Here is a 21,679-nt window from a genome sequence, read left to right as displayed (position 1 = left end):
CGCTACTCATTACTATGGGAGAACAATATTTCTCTAGCGATTTAGCTGAGGCTCAGAGCCTTCTCTAGGTGCAAATGATTTTGCTCTTTAATGCTCTTAAACAGGATCTCAGTTGGATCATAAAGTCTCTGCACAGTGCACTTCATCCCTGCGTTCTTTCAGACATCAGACCTCTGGATGGTCTTTTGACTTTAATCCTCTTGTCTATATCAATGAAAGAAGAGATCAGAGGCTGTTCTTTCAGATGCTTTCAGCTACTTAAACCCGTAATTAGAGTAGTCGATTTTTATTATACAATGCTTAGCAATTTAGTTTTTAATCAAAACATCACACTCAGAACTTTAGTCAGAGTGGTGGATCAGTGATCTATTGTTACGTGGAAAGATTGCCTAGTGAGTAGCTGGGTTATTAAAATATACAGCGATGTCAGAAATTCTGGCAAGAGTCCTGATTGAGAGAGATTAGAGGATATTTATCAAATTCTTCAGAGGGCTACTCTTTGTTCTCTTGGTCACGGTTGTAAAAGCTTTAAAAAAGTTCTTGGTAGCATAGTTACAAATAGTAAAATATGTATGTGAAATATATAACATTTTCTCCTTTCAGCATATAGAAGCATGCAGAAGGAAAAGCAGCAAAAATATTTGCATATCGCTATATATTTCTGGTCAAGATACAGTTGTAAATTTTGTTTCAAACATGTTGGAATGATGGATACAAAATAAAAGACATAGATGGGCTCAAAATATAGAGGAACATTTCTATGGGCAGAAAATCAAAGCTTTGTTTGAGGTTCACACTGGGGATTTTCTGGGCTTTGGGTGAACATGTACATAGGGACTTTTCTGGGCTCCCTGTTTAATGTCCCCTGCTCTGGAAACGATACAGAAAGAGGCTATTGTGGGCTTATGAATAATAGGAATCTATGAGCTTGGGGAAGTTGGGATTCAGCCTCATCAATAGAAACTGAACAAGCCTCCCACTGGCTCAGAGACAGAACTGGATTTTTTTCTGTTTTCCCAGATCGCTCTGGGATAAGCACTTTGATTCAGCAATATAGGTCCACCTGGAATGGAGAGAGAAAGAGAGACAGATACAGGGAAAGAGAGAGAGAGAGAGAGAGAGAGAGAGAGAGAGAGAGAGAGAAAACCGAAGCTCCCACTTGGAGTCTGAGACTCAAAATTCTACAACAAATGAAGAAATTTTAAGCAAAGAATGAAACTAAAAGAAACCAACAAACAGGTTAAAAAAATTAGTCCAGGTAAAAACAGCAGACAACAAATTTCAAAGCTATAAAGCAGATTGATAATCTTCACTGTGTAAAGATAAAAGTTTATATTGTAAAAGTCACTGCACTGATGGTGGTGGTTAGGATTTGTTTGCTAAAGAAGATTCACAAGACCTCATATGAATTTTTTTCCACCCTACAGTTCACTGTGGGAAAATAATATAATATAGCAACAGCATTGAGATAAGGATATGCAAATCTAAGAGCAGCCTGGCAGCAAGGGGTCTGGAGAGGCCTGGTGCCAACTCTCACTGTACCCTGTCTAGCACACTTTATCTCCCAGATCAGTAACCACTGACGTGTGTGAACAGATCTCAGAACCAGGGAGCCTCAAATGGAGTCTCAGATGGGGCTTCTTTTACATTGCTGATCATATAAGAAAAAGAATGCAATACTACAAAGTTGACATTAGGCACAGAACCTTAGAATGGGCTCATTTAAGTGTTGGGCCCCAAAATCTAAGTTTCATAGCATCCTGGCAAATCACCTCCGTGGGTGGTATTATGTGGGGTGGCTCCAACAGTAGTCTTGGCAAGAGACTGCAAGAACTTGACATGGAAAAGGCATAGGGAATTGTGAAGAAGGGATCAGCATCAGAGTCTATAGAGGTTAAAGCATAGAGCTTCGCAACTAGAAACCTAAAAATACACAGATTTACATCATCTGCTGGAAGCAAAGAAGAGAAGACAAAGACGGATCTGAGATTTACAGTTTAGAAGGTGGTAATGACATGAATAGAAAAAGAGAACACAGAGGAAGTGCAGCTTTTCAAAGGAAGAGGATGCAGTCGATGTTGAACAGAGTGAGCTTGAGATTGTCTGGGTAAAAATATCTAGCAGGCCATTGAAAATGTGAATTAGAGATTGGAAAAGAAGTCTGAACTTGGGGGTTGCCCACACCAACATGAGTGTTGTGAGAGAGTGAGAGTATCGAGGGAGGGGTTGCAGAGAGATCAGATGTCTTTGGATGGAGTGACCTCCTCATTGGGTAGAGGTTAAAATGGAAAACTACTGCTGAGAGAACTGATTCGCTGTCTGGGTGTTCTTATTTGCTTTCTGACTACCAAACTTTTCTTTGGATGTCCCTTAACTTTAGCAGATTATTTGGAATGAAACTACTTTCTGTGCTACTTTATGATCCATTAGAAGTTATAGGTATTGCCCTGAAATGTAACATTTAAATAAATTATTTAAATTCATTCTGACTTTAAGCACTTATTTCTTAAGATGACATTCACTGTGTTTTTTAGTCTCTTTTCACGAAACTACAAAAATGTGTGAAGTGTATGCCCCTCCTCCTGACAGATAACCTTTAAATCTGTCTTTCTTCCCTAGTATTTATAATTACTGTACCTCAGAAGGGGTCAGAGCTCTAGAAAAGGAAGGAAAGAAAAACTCTTGAGAAACATGTAATTATAAGTTATAGTTATGCTCTTTTACTGTAATTACTGTTCCATTTTAGAGCTTCTATCTGTCCCTTCATGATTCCTTCTGACATTAGCAGGATCTAAGAAGTTTGGTACAAGTGTCTGGAAAAAATACTTCTCGAGAGCATTTGCTTAATTATCTGACCTCAAATGGCTGGTACAAGAAACCAGGATATTCAGGATGTTGATATCCATCTGATTACTCATCTTTCCTTCTTTAAGAAACCTAGTCATAATACATGTCATGCTTTTTCCCCTTTTATTACTCTAATGCCTTGATGATTTTTCTTTCATGAATTCCCCCAGTAATTATTTTCACTGAGTGTTTTGAGAAGCATATCCCCTTCCCAGATTTCTTAGAATTATTTGAAACATGGGAGAAGTACTTTTGCCAGAGAGTTTATTAGAAAAAAATATTATAAAACTGTGGGGGTGCCTGGGTGGCTCAGTCGGTTGAGCACCTGACTTGATTTCAGCTCAGGTCATGATTTCATGGTTTGTGAGTTAAGTCCTGCACTGGGCTTGCTGCTGTTAGCATGGAGCCTGACTCAGATCCTCTGTCTCCCTTTCTCTCTGCTCCTTCCCTGCTTGCGCTCCCTCTCTTAAAAATAAATAAAACATAAAAAAAAGAATAGGTAGGGGTGCCTGGATGGCTCAGTTGGTTGAGCATCCGACTCTTGATTTTGGCTCAGGTCATGATCCCAGAGGCGTGGGATTGAGCCCTGCATCAGGCTCTGCACTGAGCATGGAGCTTATTTGGGATTCTCTCTTTGTCTCCTTTGTCCCTCTCCCCCACTCGCCCTCTTTCTCCCTCGAATAATAGTAAAAAAAGAATACACGTAATTATTTACTAACACTGTTGAAGAAACAGGATACATGCTTTGTATGAAAGGTTAGGGGTAGTGGTTGTTGGCACATTTGTAGCATGGCTCTGAATACTGTTGGCTCTGATGGATTATGTAAGCTAAAACAATACTTCTCTGTTGTGTGTGTGTGTTGTGTGTGTGTGTTTTTAGATTCTATATATAAGTAAAATCATGTTATTTATCTTTCTCTGTCAGACAGAGAAAGATAAGTATCATACCCTCTACGTCCATCCTTGTTGTTACAAATGGCAAGACCTCATTCTTTTGTATGGTTGAGTCATATTCATACACACACACACACACCACATCTTCTTTATCCATTCATCTTTCGATGGACCCTTAGGCTGCTTCCAAATCTTGGTTATTGTAAATAATGCTACAACATGAAACATAGAGGTACATATATCTTTCTGAACTAGTGTTTTTGTTTTGTGGAATTAGTGGATCATATGGTATTTCTATTCTTAATTTTTTGAGGAACGTCCATACTGTTTTCTATAGTAATTGCACCAGTTTACTTTCCTACCACTGTATCACGAGGGCTCCTTTATCTCCATATCCTCACCAACACTTGTTATTTCTTGTCTTTTTGACCTTCTGACTGGTGTGAGATGATTAGAAAAAATAAACAAAACAAAATAGAAACATATAAATACAGAGGAAAAACTGATCAGCGTCAGAACGGGGGAGGAAATAGGTGGTGGGGATTGAGAAGTACAAACTTCTAGTTATAAAATAAGTCACAGAGATGACAAGTACAGCTTAAGGGATATAATCAATATCATTGTAATGTTGTGTGGTGACAGATAACAATTACACTTACTGTGATAAGCATTGCATAATGTATAGAATTGTCAAAGCACTTTGTTATCCACCTGAAACTATGTATGTATGTCATCTACAAATTTAAAAAACCCCAATGCTTCTTAAAAATCTAATGTGACTATGAATCACCAGGAACCTTGCTTACATGAAGCTGCTTATTTAAGAGGACTAGGATGTGATCTGAAATCCTGCATTTCTAACAGGTTCTCAAGTGATGCTCATGCTGCTGTTCCTGCACCACTCTTTGAGTAGCAAAGGGTTAGAATTTCAGTAATGTAAGTTATATCCATTGCACCAATATCCCTGTAGCCTTCTGATGGTTAATAGACTGAATTGTAATCATGCCCAACTGAATATCACACAAAATTCACTGACACTTAAAAGAAAACCCTACATCACAGTTGGTGCTCACGTGTCTACTTTAAGAGTTAGATACCCCCTGTACTGTCATTCTGGGGACAGATTAGGGGTAACTTCTATAACTCTTCTGGAATTCTGGGTGAGGAATAAGTTCTTATAGAGTAGCAAATTGAAGCTCTGGTGACGCGGAGAGCCCAGAAAAAACACAAAGGATAGAAGTGGAGAAGCTGCAGAAAGGAGATAGTGCTACTGAAGATATAAGTTCTTCCCAAATGTTGAACACTAGTGCTAAAATAAATGACTCTTGTTATTCAAGTGTAGAAGCATCCTTGGTACATAAAAGCCTTAACATTTATATTTTTAAACAGTGAGGATTTTCTTTGTTTCTTTTTTTGAGAGTGGGAGTTTTATTTTTCTCCCTATCTTTCAAGCTGATTTCTTAGGAAAAGCAATTCGCTTTATCTGTCTTTAAATAAACTAATTTCAGGGCTGAGAACAATTCAGATCTCTGAAAAGTTGAATATCCTGGAGTTCCTTTAATAATAGAAGAAAAAAAAAAACTACCCAGTGCTGGTAGGTACATAACAAAATTAGTGAGGTGTGATGTTTTATGGGATTTACAAAATTGAAGTTTTGAAAAGGTCTGCATTGGGAAAGGTTATATGCTTAAAACTAGTAATTCTCCTTTTAACTGGGCCCATGGGACAGTAATACTCCTTTTCTCTTTTGGCAGCATTGTAAGGGCAGGAAGAGGCTTTGAGGGTGAGGAAGAAGAAGGCAGTTCAGAGTAATAAATGTGAAGATAATTTTTTTGTATGAATAGGGTTGAGGGCAATTTTGAAGGTTGTAGTAGGCATATAAGCAGAAGGGATTAATTTAAACTGAGCACAGAGAAGAACCTTGGTGGGCAGTCCTGAATTATTTTCAATATTTCAAAAGAGCCTGAAAGAAATTCTTTGGTGATTAGGCAATAGAGACTTGTTATAATATCATGGCTCCTTAATTTTGGCTGGTATTATAGAATTTAAAGAGAGAACACTGGTTGGAGGCAGCTGGAAGTAGATTGGGATTTATTTGCCTTTGTTTAAAAATGAGATACATTATTAATTATAATATAATAGGATGAGTCTCAAAATAAGGGATTGATGCGCATTTGGAATAATGACAACACTTTTGAATATTGAAAAATTTACGTACTATTATTAAAAATCAAGTATATTGCCCCTTCGGAGCTATGTCTTGAACCGATTACCTTATTTGTCATTAGTCAGCAAATATTTAATGAGCATCTTCATATGCCAGACATTGAGCCGGGCATTTTGGGATACAGTAATGGAAAAGTCATGGTCATTCCTCATGAAACTTGTGGAAGAAAGGGAGAATATTAAAAAATAACCAGCTGTTAATACAAGCTATTCTAGAGTCTCCTGATGCTAAATAAAATGTTAATACATTTTATTTCCTTATTTATATATTTAAGATAAGAAATTCTGAGGAGAAATCAACAAATAGTTATCTGCGAGTAATATAAGCAGTGAATGACTCTTGGTGCCCATCTGATGCATGGACGCTAAATTGATAGAACCACCCAGGCACCCCAACTTTATTTTTTTTAATGTTTGTTGTTTATTGTTTAATGTTTATTGTTTAATGTTTATTTATTTTGAGAAAGAGAGAGAGAAAGAGAATGTATGAGCGGGGGAGGAGCAGAGAGAGAAGAGAGAGAATGCCGCTGTTAGCGCAGAGCCTTATGCGGGCCTCGATCCCACAAACTGTGAGATCATGATCTAAGCTGAAACCAAGAGTCGCACGCTTAATGGACTGAGCCACCCCGGTGCCCCAGAAGTGTTTTATTTCTTAAATAACTTGATGAATGCATGGACACAAACGAGTTCCTCTGTTGTTCCTCTTTATGCTTTACAAATGTTGTATAATTATTCCTTTGTATCTATTAAATATTTAATAAAAATAGTAAAAATTAAGTTGAGATTGGAGGCTATTATCTGCAGTACTAGGAACCTGGAGAAAACAATGGACATGAGAACTTTTGACAATTTAAAGGTCACAATTAAGCATTACATTTTGTTTCCATTGACAACACATTAAAAAGCGAACACTTCCATAGTATTTACCATGATGCTGAAGTTAAATCAAATTTGTTTTGTTGAATTTATGTCTGTTTCCAGAGATTTCCTACATAGTTGAAAACTTTATTGTAATAATTCAAGGACTGGGTTGTAAGCCCGAGTTGAATGTTGTGGGAAAATTCATTTGTTACAATGTTTGTGGCGGGAAAAATTGTATTTGTTCATTTTAATTTGTAAGTTTGCAATAGAAAGTTGGTTTTATGCATTGACTTTGTAATAATTAATTCACTAACCTTACTAATAAATTTGAATGAATCCAGCTATTTAAAAAAGCTATGAGGATTTTTCTCTGCATCAAGAAAATATCAAAAGACCTTTTACTTTTAAAACTTATTTTCCAAGTAAATAAGTAACATTGTAATTTAAAAACAGATACAGAATCTTGGTTTTCTGAGAGATTATCAACATTTAAATTTTAAGGTGAAGTTTTCCTGTGATCATTGAATGTTTAGGTATTCTTTGACTGAATATAAATAGATAAATATTACCCCTAGCTGAACTTTGGAAATATGGCTTAGAATTTTTTTTTTTTACAGATAACTGTACACACACACACACACACACACAGCACATGTGTGATTGGTGTTACAGAGAAAAATTAAAACCTGCAAAAAGATTGTGTCACATGGGACTTAATCTAGTCTGAGTACATCAAAATTAATTGTTTTGTTAGAGAGCAGGATGCGAAGTCACTGAAACACAAGTTAAAATTTAATTGGGAAACAGGCTGTTGAAAATAGGCTGAAGCAGGAAGCCAGGATGGGAACACCTGGGTTGTGCAAATGAAAAAAGGAGAGTGGGAAACCGTTTTGAGGTTAAATTGGCTTCTTCACAGCCAAGCCCATGCTGTGGCCTTTACTTGGATCATTCTTCCTCCTGTCACTCTACACCCTGTCCTTGCTCTCTGTGTGGATGACTTATTTTACTCTTCAGATCTCAGGTCTAGTGTCTTCTCATCAGAAATGCTATTACTTTACATAAACACCTGTCTCCACCAAATGACTCCCAGGACCTGTGTCGGAGTACTTACCACAATTTTCAATAATTTATTTGTTTGCTTATGTTGTGGTTGTCCGCCTCCCTTCCCCATTGCCCACATCCATTCTGTTTCCAATCTCTAAACGCCATGAGGAACCATTGTCTGTCCCAGTGCCTCCTAGCATGCCTGGTACACAGTAGCTACTTGGCAGCGATCTGGTTCCTCTTACCGTCTTCCGGTAGCAATACACATAAGTCATCTCTGACATGAGAATCAATCTGACTCTAAACATTTCTACATAGGAAGATCTGTAGGTCCTTTTATCCTTTCTCTCACCCACACAGTGTGCCCCATCTTATTTCAGGCTTTTCTATCAAGTTAACATATGACATATGGGTTTTTAGTGGAAGAGCATATTTACTATTAAAGAGCTTTTGTAAGTCACTGGCATTGTGCTTCACAGGCTCAGGAAGACTTCTGTCTCTTTCACCAGTGATATGACTAGAAGGCTAGAAGCTTTCTATCTGCAGTTATCTCAAAGGCTGGTGTGTCCCTATTCTACCATTGTAGAAAGCCTGGTTTAGCCTGGAGCTACTTTCAGTGTTAGTTCAGTGTCCCTTGAGGACTTATATTTCTATAATTAATTTTTAACTTATCATTAGGATGTGTGTTTATTATTCAGAAAGCACTCACTAAATGTAGATGAGTAGGGAGCTTTGTACAGGGGAATCACTCTTGGGACATAAAAATTGAAGGTGACATCATACTTGTATTTGAGTTGATTAAAAACTAGGTAGGAAGACCACATATTCATATATGGAATAATTAAAGGCAATTACAAGTTGTTTAAAACAGTGGAAAATTAGGAAAAATACAAATGCTTAATAATGGGTGAGTAGTAAACTGTGAGATTTCTACATTTTGAAATTTGACTTTAAATTATGTTAATAACATAGATATAATTATATCTATATTATATGTATTATAATATACATATATGTATATTATATGTATATGTAGATATGTATATGTATTATATGTGTATGTATATGTATATAATATATATATATATATTACATAGATATAATAACATAGATATAATTATATTTAAGGTTAAGTATGGAAAAAAGTCAGGATTCAAAACACCAAAAATTTAAATTTCAGGTTTTATTTCATTGCTTTTTCTCTGTAGCAATGAACACCACTTAACATGCTATATAGTTTTGCTTATTTATTTTTTTCTGTCCATTACAGTATAAGCACCATGGAGGAAGAGATTTTGTCAACTTTTTGGGCTATAGTTTTTATTGTATAGAAAACAGTGCCTGATATATAGTAGATATTCAGTAAATATTAAATGAATAAATGTGTGATTAGAATATGGAAGAGAATAATGGAATAATAGAACTATCAGTGATGGTTGTCTTTGGTGTGGGATTATGGGGAATGTTAACTTTCAAACTTATGTTTTCTTGTATAATAAATATGCATTAATTTTATAACAATACTCTTTCCCTACACACACATATATATGTATACACACCAATAAATATAAAAAGACTGGATGGAAACACAGCCAAAAAAAGTAGCTTTTTTAAAGTAGACTTTAAAGTAAATTTTTTAAAAATTTGCTTTCCACATAAAATACATTAAAATTTGTTAGTTTAAAAACTTTTAAAAAAGGGAAAAGTATTTCATTTGTGGTGGTAGTGGTTTGAATCAGAATACAGAGAAAAACACACAAATAATAAATATTTCACCTTCATGTTACTTGTACTCAATAATATGAAACTTCCTAAAAAATCAGGAAGACAGTTATGAGGCTTAAACTATATTTTGATTATTAGCAATAATGTGTACATTGGAGCTTTTACAGTGAAGGGGTTTAAATAATGTAGAGAGAAGGGAAACCAGAAGACATTTGATTTCTCTGGGATTCAAGAATTTTTACTTTGTTCTTACTGTGACCCTTTGGCACATAAATCCTTTCAAATACCAAATCTCTTAAAGTGGTTTGAAATAAATCCTTGGAAATTCAAGTTTTAACCCAGAATGGCCTTCCTAGCAAACAGTGATTAAAGAAAGAGTTCCCCTGATAATAAAACTGGAAACACCATGGGAAGGAGTGTCACAACATAAAGCAAGAAACCCTTTAATCAAGCTATCAAGGGTTTTGAATTGTGTAATTAATAGTTAAAATATAATGGTTAAAATATCATTAAAATATAATGGTTAAAATATAATGAAGAAGGTACTCTCTATCAGGACCATTTCAAATCTAACGGAGTTTAGCTGTGTTTTTCATATCAACTTAGATTAAAGAATAACATTTGAACGTTAATTGTAGTTAACTTGGCAGTTGTTCTAAGTGCATTCACTGCAAGGTGGAAAAACTCAGCTGTTTTTGCTAGGTGACTGGCAAACAGCATTCTATTTCTTGCCTCTTCAAAAAGAATCTTTTTAGATCTCTTAGGGATACCAAAAATGTTTTGGTCAGGTTACTTTCGTAATCCATGAGCGAAGAAGAACTTTAGTAGGCATAGTTGCCTACTCAACAATATAGTTGTTTCTGTCCATCTAAAGAATAAAACACAAACCACATATGCTTATAGGTACTGGGATATAACGTGGTGTGGATGTGCAAACAAGGAGATCATTTAGAGATAACCAGTGAGAAATTACAGGCATGACCCTTTCTATTTCTAAGGATAACAGGATAACTTTAAAGAGTTGTCTGTGAAAATCCTAATGTTCTCCAACAAGCAACATCCGGAGGGCGCCTGGGTGGCTCAGTTGGTTAAGCATCTGACTTCAGCTCAGGTCACCATCTCATGGTTTGTGAGTGCCTTTGAGCCTTGTGTTGGGCTTTCTGCTGTCACCACAGAGCTTGCTTCAGATCCTCAGTCCCCCTCTCTCTTTTCCCCTCCCTCACTGGTTCTCTCTCTCTCTCTCTCTCTCTCTCTCTCAAATAAATAAATTTAAAAAAACAACATCCATGTATTTTTTTCCATTTAAAATTTAAATAGAAAACAGCTTTCTTTTTTTGACATTCAGTCCCATAGAGAGGAAGAATTTCTTAATCCCTCAACCACAGTGCTTCTCCAACTTTAATATGCACCACCTGCCAGTTTTGCTAATGCAGAGTCTGATGCAGTAGGTGTGAGTGGGGCCCAATTCTGCATTTCCAACAAGCTCCTAGTTGGTACCAATGTTGTTGGTCAGTGCTCCACTGTACTTTGGTTCCCTGGGTCTCCCACCTCTCTTGTCTCTTCCCAAGTGATCCAAGACTATTAGAATATAAACTATTTAAGGAAAAAGATGGTTAAAAATTTTCTCTACACATCTAGGATTGTCTTGTCCTCCTCTCTCCAATCAGTAATGTTCAATTAATACCAACAGCCTGTGCCACCAGGAATAGTTAAAATATATCTGTTTTCCTTAGTGTGACTTGGGGCTACTTGCCCAGAATTTAGCACTATTCAGATGTATGTTATATACACGCAATATTCAACTCTCTAAAAGTGGTAGATTGGGAAAAGCATGGGCCTGGGAGACAAACACCATGTGGGTATGAAACCTGACTCAGTTATTTAGTACTTGTGATACCTTAAGTATGTAATGTCAGTTCTCTGAGCCTCAGTTTCTTTATCAGGAAAATGGTAAAGTTAACACCTACCTTGCAGGGTGGTTGTGAAAATTAAAGGAAAGGGTATATGTTCAGCATGTAGTCCAGGTTTTGGAATATAGCAGGCACAGAGTAAACACTAGTTTCTTTTTTCAACCCTTCTATTCTACTCTGTGGTCCTGAATCAGAGGAGTAAAATTTCTGCAGGTTTGGAAGTCATAGACAAGACAGAATTAAGCAATAAAGTCAGAGCAATGCATATACTTCTCTTATTAGCATCCACTTCAGATCTATATTTACCTTCCATGTTTTGAAATGGAAAGATATTTTATGCAAAATGACTTGTGTCATAAAATTACCACAGTTGATATTTTGAATATAAAAGTGAAGCTTATTTAGAGGGAAATCACGACTTTGTTAACTAGACTAAAAAATTTTCAAACCTGGGTCACAATTGGAACTAAAAGTTATTCTAATTTATGAAATATGGCAGAATTAAGTGTTTCCCAATTATGAAAATCATGCTGTATTAATTTGATTTCCTGAATAACAATATTACCACAAATGTAGTGGCTTAAAAAGCACAAATATATTATCTGCCAGTTTCTAGTTGTAGCTCAGCTAGCCCTCTGCAAGTCTGCAATGAAGGCATCAAACAGTCCTGGGACTCAAGTGAGGAAGTATCTGCTTCTAAGCTTGTGTATTTGTTGGAAGAATTAAGTTCCTTGATGTTGTTAGGGTGGAGGGATCCAGTTCCTTGCTGGTATTGACTGAGGTTACCTTCTGTTCCCTAAGACTGTCCTTAGATTCTTGCCACATGGGCCTTGCTTCTTCATGTCCACTTGCTTCTTCAGAGCAAGTAAAGGAGAGAACCTTCTTGCAAGATGGAGGTCATGATCCTGTGTAACATAATCATAATTGGAAAAACATTAGTTGCAAAAAAATGGAAAAGCAAACAAAACAAAGAGAAAGTTAATTTTTTTTTTTTTTAGATTTCTCATCCCCTTCAATGTCAAGCATTATGCACAAAAAGCCTCTACATTCACAAAAACAAACTAATAGAACATAAAAAGAAAATGCCCTGAAACTCATTTGGATATAAATTTGTCACCTGGAGCTTTGTTTAATTGGTCTAATTTTAGGAGTAACTTTATCAAAAATTTCTACTTTGCTTCTTTAATCTCATGATGCTCAGAGTACTGAAAACAAAACTTTTACCCATTCAGGAAATACCAATTTCTCTATTAACAACTGATTTGGAATATGTTTAAAGGTGGAATGATTTGGAATGTTTTAAAAGATAGTACCCTGTGCCAACTAATTTTCCAATTGCAGAAAAGAATGAAGGAGGGGACTTGTCATCATAGTTTGATTAAGAGGTTTGGAAAAATTCTGGGCTACCTTTTCCAACCCCAAATAAGAAAGTCTTCTGCATCTGTATCATTTGATGGTATTTTCCCAAATCACACTCTATGAGATAGCAATTCAACATCCAGATTTATTCATTAGATAAACCTACACATTTACAAAATTACATATATACAAAGGTATTTATTGCATCTCTGTTTTTAGTAGCAAAATCTCAAGTAGTGACTAATTAAATACTTAGATCTTTTGTTTAATTTTTTTAAGCTTATTTATTTTGAGAGAGAGAGAAACAGAGAGAGAAATTAAGCACAAGTCTGGTAGGGTTAGGAAGAGAGAGAGAGAGAATTCCAAGCAGACTCCATGCTGTCAGTGCAGAGCTCGACATAGGGCTCAAACTCAGGAATCATGAGATCTTGACCTGAGCCAAGATCAAGAGTTGGATGCTTAACCGACTGAACCACCCAGGCACCCCCTAAATGTTTGGATCCTTTCAATAGAATACTAGAGCTTTTAAAAAGATTAAGAAGACTCTTTATGGTGATACGGAATGATCTCTAGGATCATTTTTAGGTGAAAAAAGCAAGGCTCAGACTGTGTATATAGTACACTGCCATATGTGTAAAAAGGAAACAAAAAAAGGCAAGCACATTGCCTACATCGGAGTAGAGTGGCTCAGGTAGAACAGTGGGGCATAGGGACACGTGTGGGAGGGAGACTTCCCCCTGTGTACTCTGTTGTACTGTTTGAATTTTGAGTCATATGACTGTATTCTCTATTCAAAAATCAAATTAAAAAACAAAAGAATTGCATGTGTGTGTTGTCTTTGCTTTCCCTCCTCCCATTCATTCCTTGATACACCAAAGCTGACTTCTCTAGTATACCTTTAAAAACTTAATTAAATACTTAAAAAATTCTTTTGTTAAGGTCACCGGTGACTTCCATATTGCCATGTGCACTGGTCACTTTCCAGGGCTCATTTTGTCAAACTTCTGGGTAACATTAGACCTGGTTTACTATTTTTCCCTCTTGAAATATTTCCCCCCCTCGGGCTTCAGAACAATACTCTCTCTTGGCTTCCTTTGACTTCTTTATTCCATCTTGCTCTTTGCTAAAATGTTACAGTCCCTGCTAGTGGTCTTATGTCCTCCAACCTCCTCTGTCTTCTCTCCCTAGGAGAACCCATCTATATTCATTGTTTAAACATCATCTGTACAAAGGTAGTCTAGTTGGGTTTCTCCTAGTTTTTCTTGTCTCATTAGATTTCTTTATCTCTTTGTTACTTGAGTCATCACTTTTTCAGCCACCCATGGCATCACATCTTATCCATTAATAAGTTCTGTTGTTTCTACTTCCACAATATATCTCAAGATAGATCTCAAATATATCTCCCAATATCACCCACCTTCCCCATCTCCATCACCACCATTGTGGTCCAGCCAACTCTTCTTGAAGCTATTGCACAGAATTCTCTGAATCTTTTCCACAGTTTTTCCCATTTTTATTTTTGCTACCCTACACTCCCAACATCACTTTCCCACATAGCAGTCAGAGTACTTTTTCTTTCAAAGACTCAGATCAGATGACATCATACTTCTATGCAATGGCTCTTGCTGCATTTAGCAGCAAACAGCAAGGCCTACAATGTGTTGTGTAAACCAGGCCTTCCTGACTCTCCAAGTTCATTTCATCTGGTTTTCTCTCCTGTTGATCACATTGGCTTTCTCTGAGTTCCTAGAATATGATAGTTTCTTTCCTACCTCAGGATCGTAGTACATGCTGTTCATTCCTCTTGGGGAGTTCTTTCCTTGCCTTTCTCATGACCAATTCTTTATCTAACACACTTAGCTTAAATCCTTCTTCCTCAGAGAGGACTTTTCTGGCCAGCCCATATAGAAATGGTCTTCTACTATGCTATCATAGTATTTATGACATTACATCTAACCACTCTGTTTTTGGGTTCTTTTGAGGTTCTGTGGTGTTTTCCAGAAGGTTAAGGGTGATGATCATTTGACTATAGAAATGGGCAGAGGACAGACAATACTGTGCGCCTTGTTACCAGTAATGGATAAGAGAGTGTACATCATTTTCAAACTATATGTGCAATAAAAGAGGCAAGAACAAATTCAGGAAAGGACTAATGATTATTATCTTGGCTCAAGGGAATTAGCAGATGGGGGAATAATATCCTTTGAGAGAAACAAGCATCCATTTACCATCTTGCAATCCCAAAAGATACCTAATTATCTCAAGCAGCAGCATTCATTACAGTCTAAATATGGCGCATTGCATTGAATTTTGAGCACAGTTAGGACTGAAAGAGGTCTTTAGAGTGTATACAGTGTATCTTTTTCTAATAATCAAATCAAGAACTGGAGAAGTTAATTGATTTGCTCAAGGTCATCCCACCACTGAATGGACTTGCTGCCTTCTGCTCCAGGGAGGTTTCCACAATATTCTATTAATGCCCAAGATTTGAATTCCCAAAGGCAAAGCCCTGAGAAGTATAAGGGCCCAATGAAGCCTTAAAATATTTTTCCTAGATATCCCTGAAGTTATAGGAACATATCAGCTTCTTCTTGTTTATTTTCTTACATGCAGATTTTAACTCTCCTTTCAGAATGAAACAATCTTTAAAAATATCTGTAAGACAATCATTTAGAAATAGGAACTAGAGACCATTAAAAATGATAAAGATAAAAATCATCCACAAACTTGTCATCATCCCCCGAATAGTAGTATTTTGATATCATATTTCATCTTCTTAAGGATGGCTCAGAACAAGAGAACGGTCTTTAATCCTAAGTCTACCACTCTGCTACCAAGGAATGTCGAAGAGAAAAGTGGAGCTCAAGTTCTCAAGTTTTTCTGGAATCTAAGACAGAGTAAGACAACAAAGCAGGTACATATTTGGGTTTAACTACTTCCCCACCTGTTTTAAGACATCTTCAATGAGACCTTGAGTGTTTTCATTACATATAATGAAGTAGGTGAAAATCTTTTTTTTTTTTTTTTTTTAACTCTAGGTCTGAATATATGAAGCCCATTCTCAGTTATTCACCTCATTTGATTTTGGCTTCTTGAGACGGATGTGTGGGTAGGCTGCTATGGTTGTTCCTTTTGTTGTTGTTGCTGTTGTTATTTTTTCCCCAAGCACAAACACATTTTCTTTGCCTAGAATCCAGTTTAGGAGCTTGTATGGGAAGATGGCAGCTGAGAAGTGATGTTAGAGTGCGTGTGTGTGCTGTCCCAGGTGGTTCCCTGATGGATTAGACTTCCAAGGAAGGAAAAAAAATTCAGTTCATTGCAGCAGGTTCAAGATGCCAACATGTGTTGTTATTTCATCCCTGGGGAGTAAATTAAAGTGATACTGTTTCTTCGATATACCTTGGAACCAACAAAGAGAAAATAATGACTTGTAGTGTGTTAGTGTGGGTAAGTTGCTGGAGGTAGCAGGATCCACGCCCCCACCCCCAACCTGTGCTGAGGTCATTATATCAAAATCTTCAAACATTGAATTTGCTCCTCAGGGTGCCTGGGTAGCTGAGTCGGTTGGGCATCTGACTTCAGCTCAGGCCATGATCTCGTGGTTCGTGGGTTCGAGCCCCGTGTAGGGCTCTGTGCTGACAGCTCAGATCCTGGGGCCTACTTCAGATTCTGTGTCTTCCTCTCTCTTTCTGCCTCTCCCCTGCTTGCACTCTGTCTCTCTCTCTAAAAAATAAATAAATATTAGAAAAAAGGAAATGCTTCTTTCTCCTTACGGTCAAACAGAAGGCTTTTGAGTGTAAATTTTGTAATCAGATCTGATTATGATCTGTTCTTCGGTAAGTTATTTATCTGCCTGATCCCCAACTTCCCCTCAGTGTGTGATTATGAAAATAAAATGAGACAATAAGGCTAATGGTTTTGCACAAGGTCTCGGGCTTAACAAATAATCTCTTGGGTTTCTCCATGTGCTGGCGTTGAAGGAAGATTTCATGTAAATCCCTTTCCTTGTTTTCTCCATTTTGAAATTTTCTGTAACATTTTCTTTTAATGAAGAAACTCAAAGCGTAAATAACTTTCTCCCTGAAGGGAAGGTGTTTCTCAAACATGAACCTTATTTTTTGTTAGTTTTATTTTTTATAGCATCAATGTTTTATTTATGTGTACATTAATATATATATTCAAATACAGTATAACATTTTTCTATAGAAATTAGTTCTTTGTGTTTTATATATATATATATATATATATATATATATATATATATATATATATTTGTCATTTTTTTGTTGAAAACTACATACCTGGGGAGAAGGGGTCTCTTGGAAGGAAAGAAAATACATTTGATAAAAATTAAAAAAAAAACCCTAAACAAATATCTCCTGGCAGATGAGAGGAAGGACAGGGAGGAGGAAGTCAAGAAGAGGGAGGAATGGGATTTTGAGCATAAGTTATGAACTAGGACTGGAGAGTTGCTATGCTATTAAGATAAGGTTAACTCAGGGTTTAGCCACAAAACCATGGTGACTTTGTACAGCTTCTTTTGTTAAAAAATTTAATTTCAAGGAGTAATGATTAAATTTGTTTGTGATAAGAGCAAATGTGAACAATAAATCTGGTATTTGAGAAACTGAAAATCCTTCTTTAAAACCTGGCAGACTTTGAACATCAGCCAGCATCATCCTCTATAGTGAAACGCTTGTCCCTTCCAATGACTTTGGAGCCTTTAGCACTCTTCTCCCCCTCTCCATCACCCCCTGATGTGTCCCTTTGCTTAATCAGGAATGAAGCTGAACTTTTCTGCCACCCACTGCTTCTCAATGTATATGGATGGCTTTCTTTGAGTTGTGCCCAAAATAACATCTGATCTGAAAGCAACACTAGGAAATTCAGTCATCTATAAAAAGAAGAGTGAAAAATAAAAGCAAAGTCATGCCCCTTGAAAGTTCAGCTTCAGCTCTGGAAAATATAAAAAGGGGATTTGGGCAAGTCTATTTCTGGAAATCTGACTGCTCCAGCACAATGTGCTGAACAGTGAGGGGGATTCTTTTGTGGTTAACGTACACATGGAGAGCCTCGCTCCACTGTTATCAGCCTTTTAACCTGCTAGAGGGCAAAGCCAGTCTCAGCTGCCTGCCCTACACTGGGGCTAATCTATCACTTGAGAGTTCTTTCTAGTATAATTTACTATAGCACCCACTTTGGTGTCCCAGATCTGCTGGGTGTTGGCAGACAGGAATTTCGAATCCAAGACAATATACCCACACTGATTCTGGAGTTTCTTTTTTGTTGTCTGGTTTATTTCTCCTCCTCACTAACTAGTCTACCAAATACACTTCTCTCTGGAGGACATTCTCTGCATCAGGGCATCCGGATGTATGTTTTCCACATTCTAATGAGACTTTCTCTTAGGACTGTTGGAGAGAAATAGGACAAGTAATGCAGAATGGGCCTGCCAGTGCCTACTAATGTGAACATAAGCAGTAACGTGGATGGGTGCTGCTGCTGCTGCTTTTGCAATTACAGCCCCCTCCTTGGCTCCTGACTCCTGCCTTCTTCATACACCTAATATTGACAGCTGGGCGTGAGGCATCATCCAAAGCCTCTGGGGGCCCATCATATTCATCACAGGCAGACTCCAGTTCCTGACCAGTCCTTCTGCACTTTTCTTTAGTTTTTTTTTTTTTTAACTTTATTTATTTTGACAGAGAAAGAGAGAGTACAAGTGGGGAAGGGGCAGAGAGAGAGAGAAGAAGAGAGACTCCCAAGCAGGCTCTGCAGTGATAGTGCAGATCAGTGTAGGACTTGATTTCACGAAGTGTGAGATTGTGACCTGAGCTGAAATCAAGAGTCAGACCCTTAACCGACTGAGCCACCCAGGTGCCCCATGCACTTTTCTTATCTATAGCTATACTTAAGAATACGTTGAGAAAATAAGCCCTGGCAATTAGCTCAACTCAACAGAAAATAATAACCAAAAAATGCTTTCACTTGGAATTATCTGGCTGTTTCCAGGTGAAAGATTTCATTTTTGCTTTGGACCATCAGGGTAATTGCCTCATTTTCTCACTCTGCTTTGCGAGTGGCCTAAATGTTACTCTGAGCTTTAAATCCTTTATCTGGTTTGATTTTTTATTGAAACTATCTGTGTTTCAAATGTTTCTGCTCCTCCCCCTTTCCTTTATTACCTGTAACCAAGGAAACTGATACATACTAAAAGCTTTCAATTGTTTTCTTCATTCCTGGATGTTTTTAGTTTGTTTCTTTTTTCTTTTCTTTTTTTCTTTTCTTTTCTCTTCTCTTTTCTTTTCTTTTCTCTTTTCTTTTCTTTCTTCTTCCTTTTTTAATATTTATTTTTGAGAGAGAGAGAGAGAGAGAAAGAGAGAGAGAGAGCACACGAATTCAAGAGGGGCAGGAAGACAGAATCTGAAGCAGGCTCCAGGCTCTGAGCTGTCAGCACAGAGCCCATCGCAAGACTCAAACCCATGAGCCGGGAGATCATGACCTGAGCTGAACTCGGACATTTAACTGACTGAGCCACCCAGATACCCCTGTTAGGTTATCTCTTAAATATTTTCATTCTTCTCAGGATTTTATAGGAAACAGCACTCCTTTGAAGGGAGAAACCATTGGTTGAGATAAACCCAAGGTGCAGATGTGAGAATAGAAATAAACTTTGGCAGCTCATGAGGTTGCTTGGGACTTATGTTGCAGGGAAAGATTTATTTTTGGCAGTCTGTTTTATACTTTGGAGTGGATCGTTAGGGTGAAGCAGTGGGAGGCAAATGATCTTAATATCTCAGGTGAGCTTGGTTGACATCACTCACAGTAACAGAAAAAGTCATGGCTGGTTTTCCCCAAGTCCTTTGAGCATATGCCATACAATATGGTAACCACTAGCCACAAGTGGTTGTTTAAATTAAAATTAATTTAAATGAAATAAATTAAAAATTCAGTTCCTCAGTCACACTGACCACATGTCAACTGTGCCATAGTCACATGTGGCTAGGGGCTAGTATATTACACACATATATAGCACATATATAACACTGGGCAGAAAGTTCTATTGACAACACTCTTCTAGTCATGACTTTGCTTAAGTTGTTTCCCATCTAAGAATATCACCTTCCCATAATCCCTACCTCTGCAAAACCCACAGTCCTGCTAAAACTTGTCTTGTTCTTACCTCCGTCAAGCATTGAAAGACTACCCCATACTTCATTTTCCAGTTTTTAAATTTCTTGGGCAGTATTTGTAGGGTTTAGAACATAATAATATGCAGTCACTATTCTTATTATTTTTTGTGTTGTCCTAGATTTTTAACTAGAAGAAGAAGACCAAAGCGGGAGGCATCATAATCCCAGATTTTAGATTAATAATTCCTTAAAGACAAGAGTTATTTATTTATTTAATTTTTTACACACTCTTACATTTCATTTTTTTTTTCTTTGAAAGGAGCAAGTTGTGTGCAGGGGGGTAAATGTTTTATGGACAAGAAAAACAATTGCTCTAGAAGCAACTTATTCATCATTTTTATCTTCATCTTCCTCCTCTTCCTCCTCCACTTCATCTTCCTCCTCTTCCTTCTTTTTCTTGCTATTTTCAGCCATGATGACTCCTTCTTTTTTTTTTTTTGGCCACGTGAGGCTTTCCTTTCCTTGGTATGGAACAACATCCTTTTCCTGTCTGTCCTTCGGCTCCGCAGCCTTCTTTTCATGGGACTGCGTGTCATATGCATGGCTGTGATACCACATGTCTCTTCCTAGTTTCTTTGCAACATCACCAATGGACAGGCTGGGATGCACCCCTTTGATTTTTGGGTGATCCTCAGAACAGAACAGAACAAGAAAAGGGCCAAAGGAGGCATCTTGGGTGCGTTGGGGTCCTTGAACTTCTTTTTTGTTTCCCCTTTAGCAGGGATATAAGTTTTCATTTCTCTTTCATAACAGGCCTTGTCTACCTTTGCCATGTCTTCAAATTTTCCTGTCTTTTTGGCAGACATGGTCTTCCACCTCTCTGAGCACTCCTTAGAAAACTCCGAGAAGCCGACTGAAGCCTCTGGGTGCTTCTTTTTGCTCTCTTCTCAGCAAGTTTGTACAAAGAATGCATATCATGACATTTTGCCTCTCGGCTTCTTAGGATCTCCTCTGCCCATGTTTAATTATTTTCCCCAGCGAAGCACAGAGTCGCCCAGTGCCCCCATCTGGCTCTTGCTTGCCCTGGGGCTGTCTCTGTGGAACTCAATGTATTGCCAAGACCAAATATTTTTATACATTAGTATTTTTTTTATTTTATATATATTTAAAAAATTTACATCCAAGTTAGTTAGCAAGTAGCACGGTAATGATTTCAGGAGTAGAATCCAGTGATTCATCCCCTTACATATAACACCCAGTGCTCATCCCATTGAGTGTCCTCCTTAATGCTCCTTGCCCATTTAGCCCACCCCCCACCCACAACAACCCTCCAGCAACCCTCAGTTTGTTCTCTATATTTAAGAATCCAAGAATTATGTCTTATATGTACAGTTATTATAGTCCCTCAGTGCCCTGTATAACTTGAGACCATATTATTATCATTATTAACTTTTTAAAGTATAGTCTGAGACTAAGCTCAGGGATTTATATGCATCTTCTAGAATGTAGGCTGTTATAAAGCAATGTTCATAATTTATTTACTGTTGTATCTTCAGTGACTTGCACCTAGTAGGTACTCAATAAACTTAAAGAAGAGAGAATGATTTCATTTGATTTTCATGTGTGTGAAATTGGTATTCTCATTTTTATAAACTCAGAATTTGGAGTTCAGGGAAAGTT

The 21,679-nt window shown here is 37.2% G+C and overlaps 1 pseudogene; it reads right to left on the bottom strand.

Annotated features, from left to right (window-relative positions):
* Positions 1 to 20,207: 20,207 nt before the first annotated feature.
* On the bottom strand, positions 20,208 to 21,018 carry LOC106982550 (high mobility group protein B1-like; annotated as a pseudogene).
* Between the last annotated feature and the right edge of the window lie 661 nt (positions 21,019 to 21,679).

This window comes from Acinonyx jubatus, chromosome C2, assembly GCF_027475565.1.
Source record: "Acinonyx jubatus isolate Ajub_Pintada_27869175 chromosome C2, VMU_Ajub_asm_v1.0, whole genome shotgun sequence".
NCBI lineage: Eukaryota > Metazoa > Chordata > Mammalia > Carnivora > Felidae > Acinonyx > Acinonyx jubatus.
Note: the sequence above shows the minus strand (reverse complement) of the source record. Positions and strands in the feature narration are given on the sequence as shown.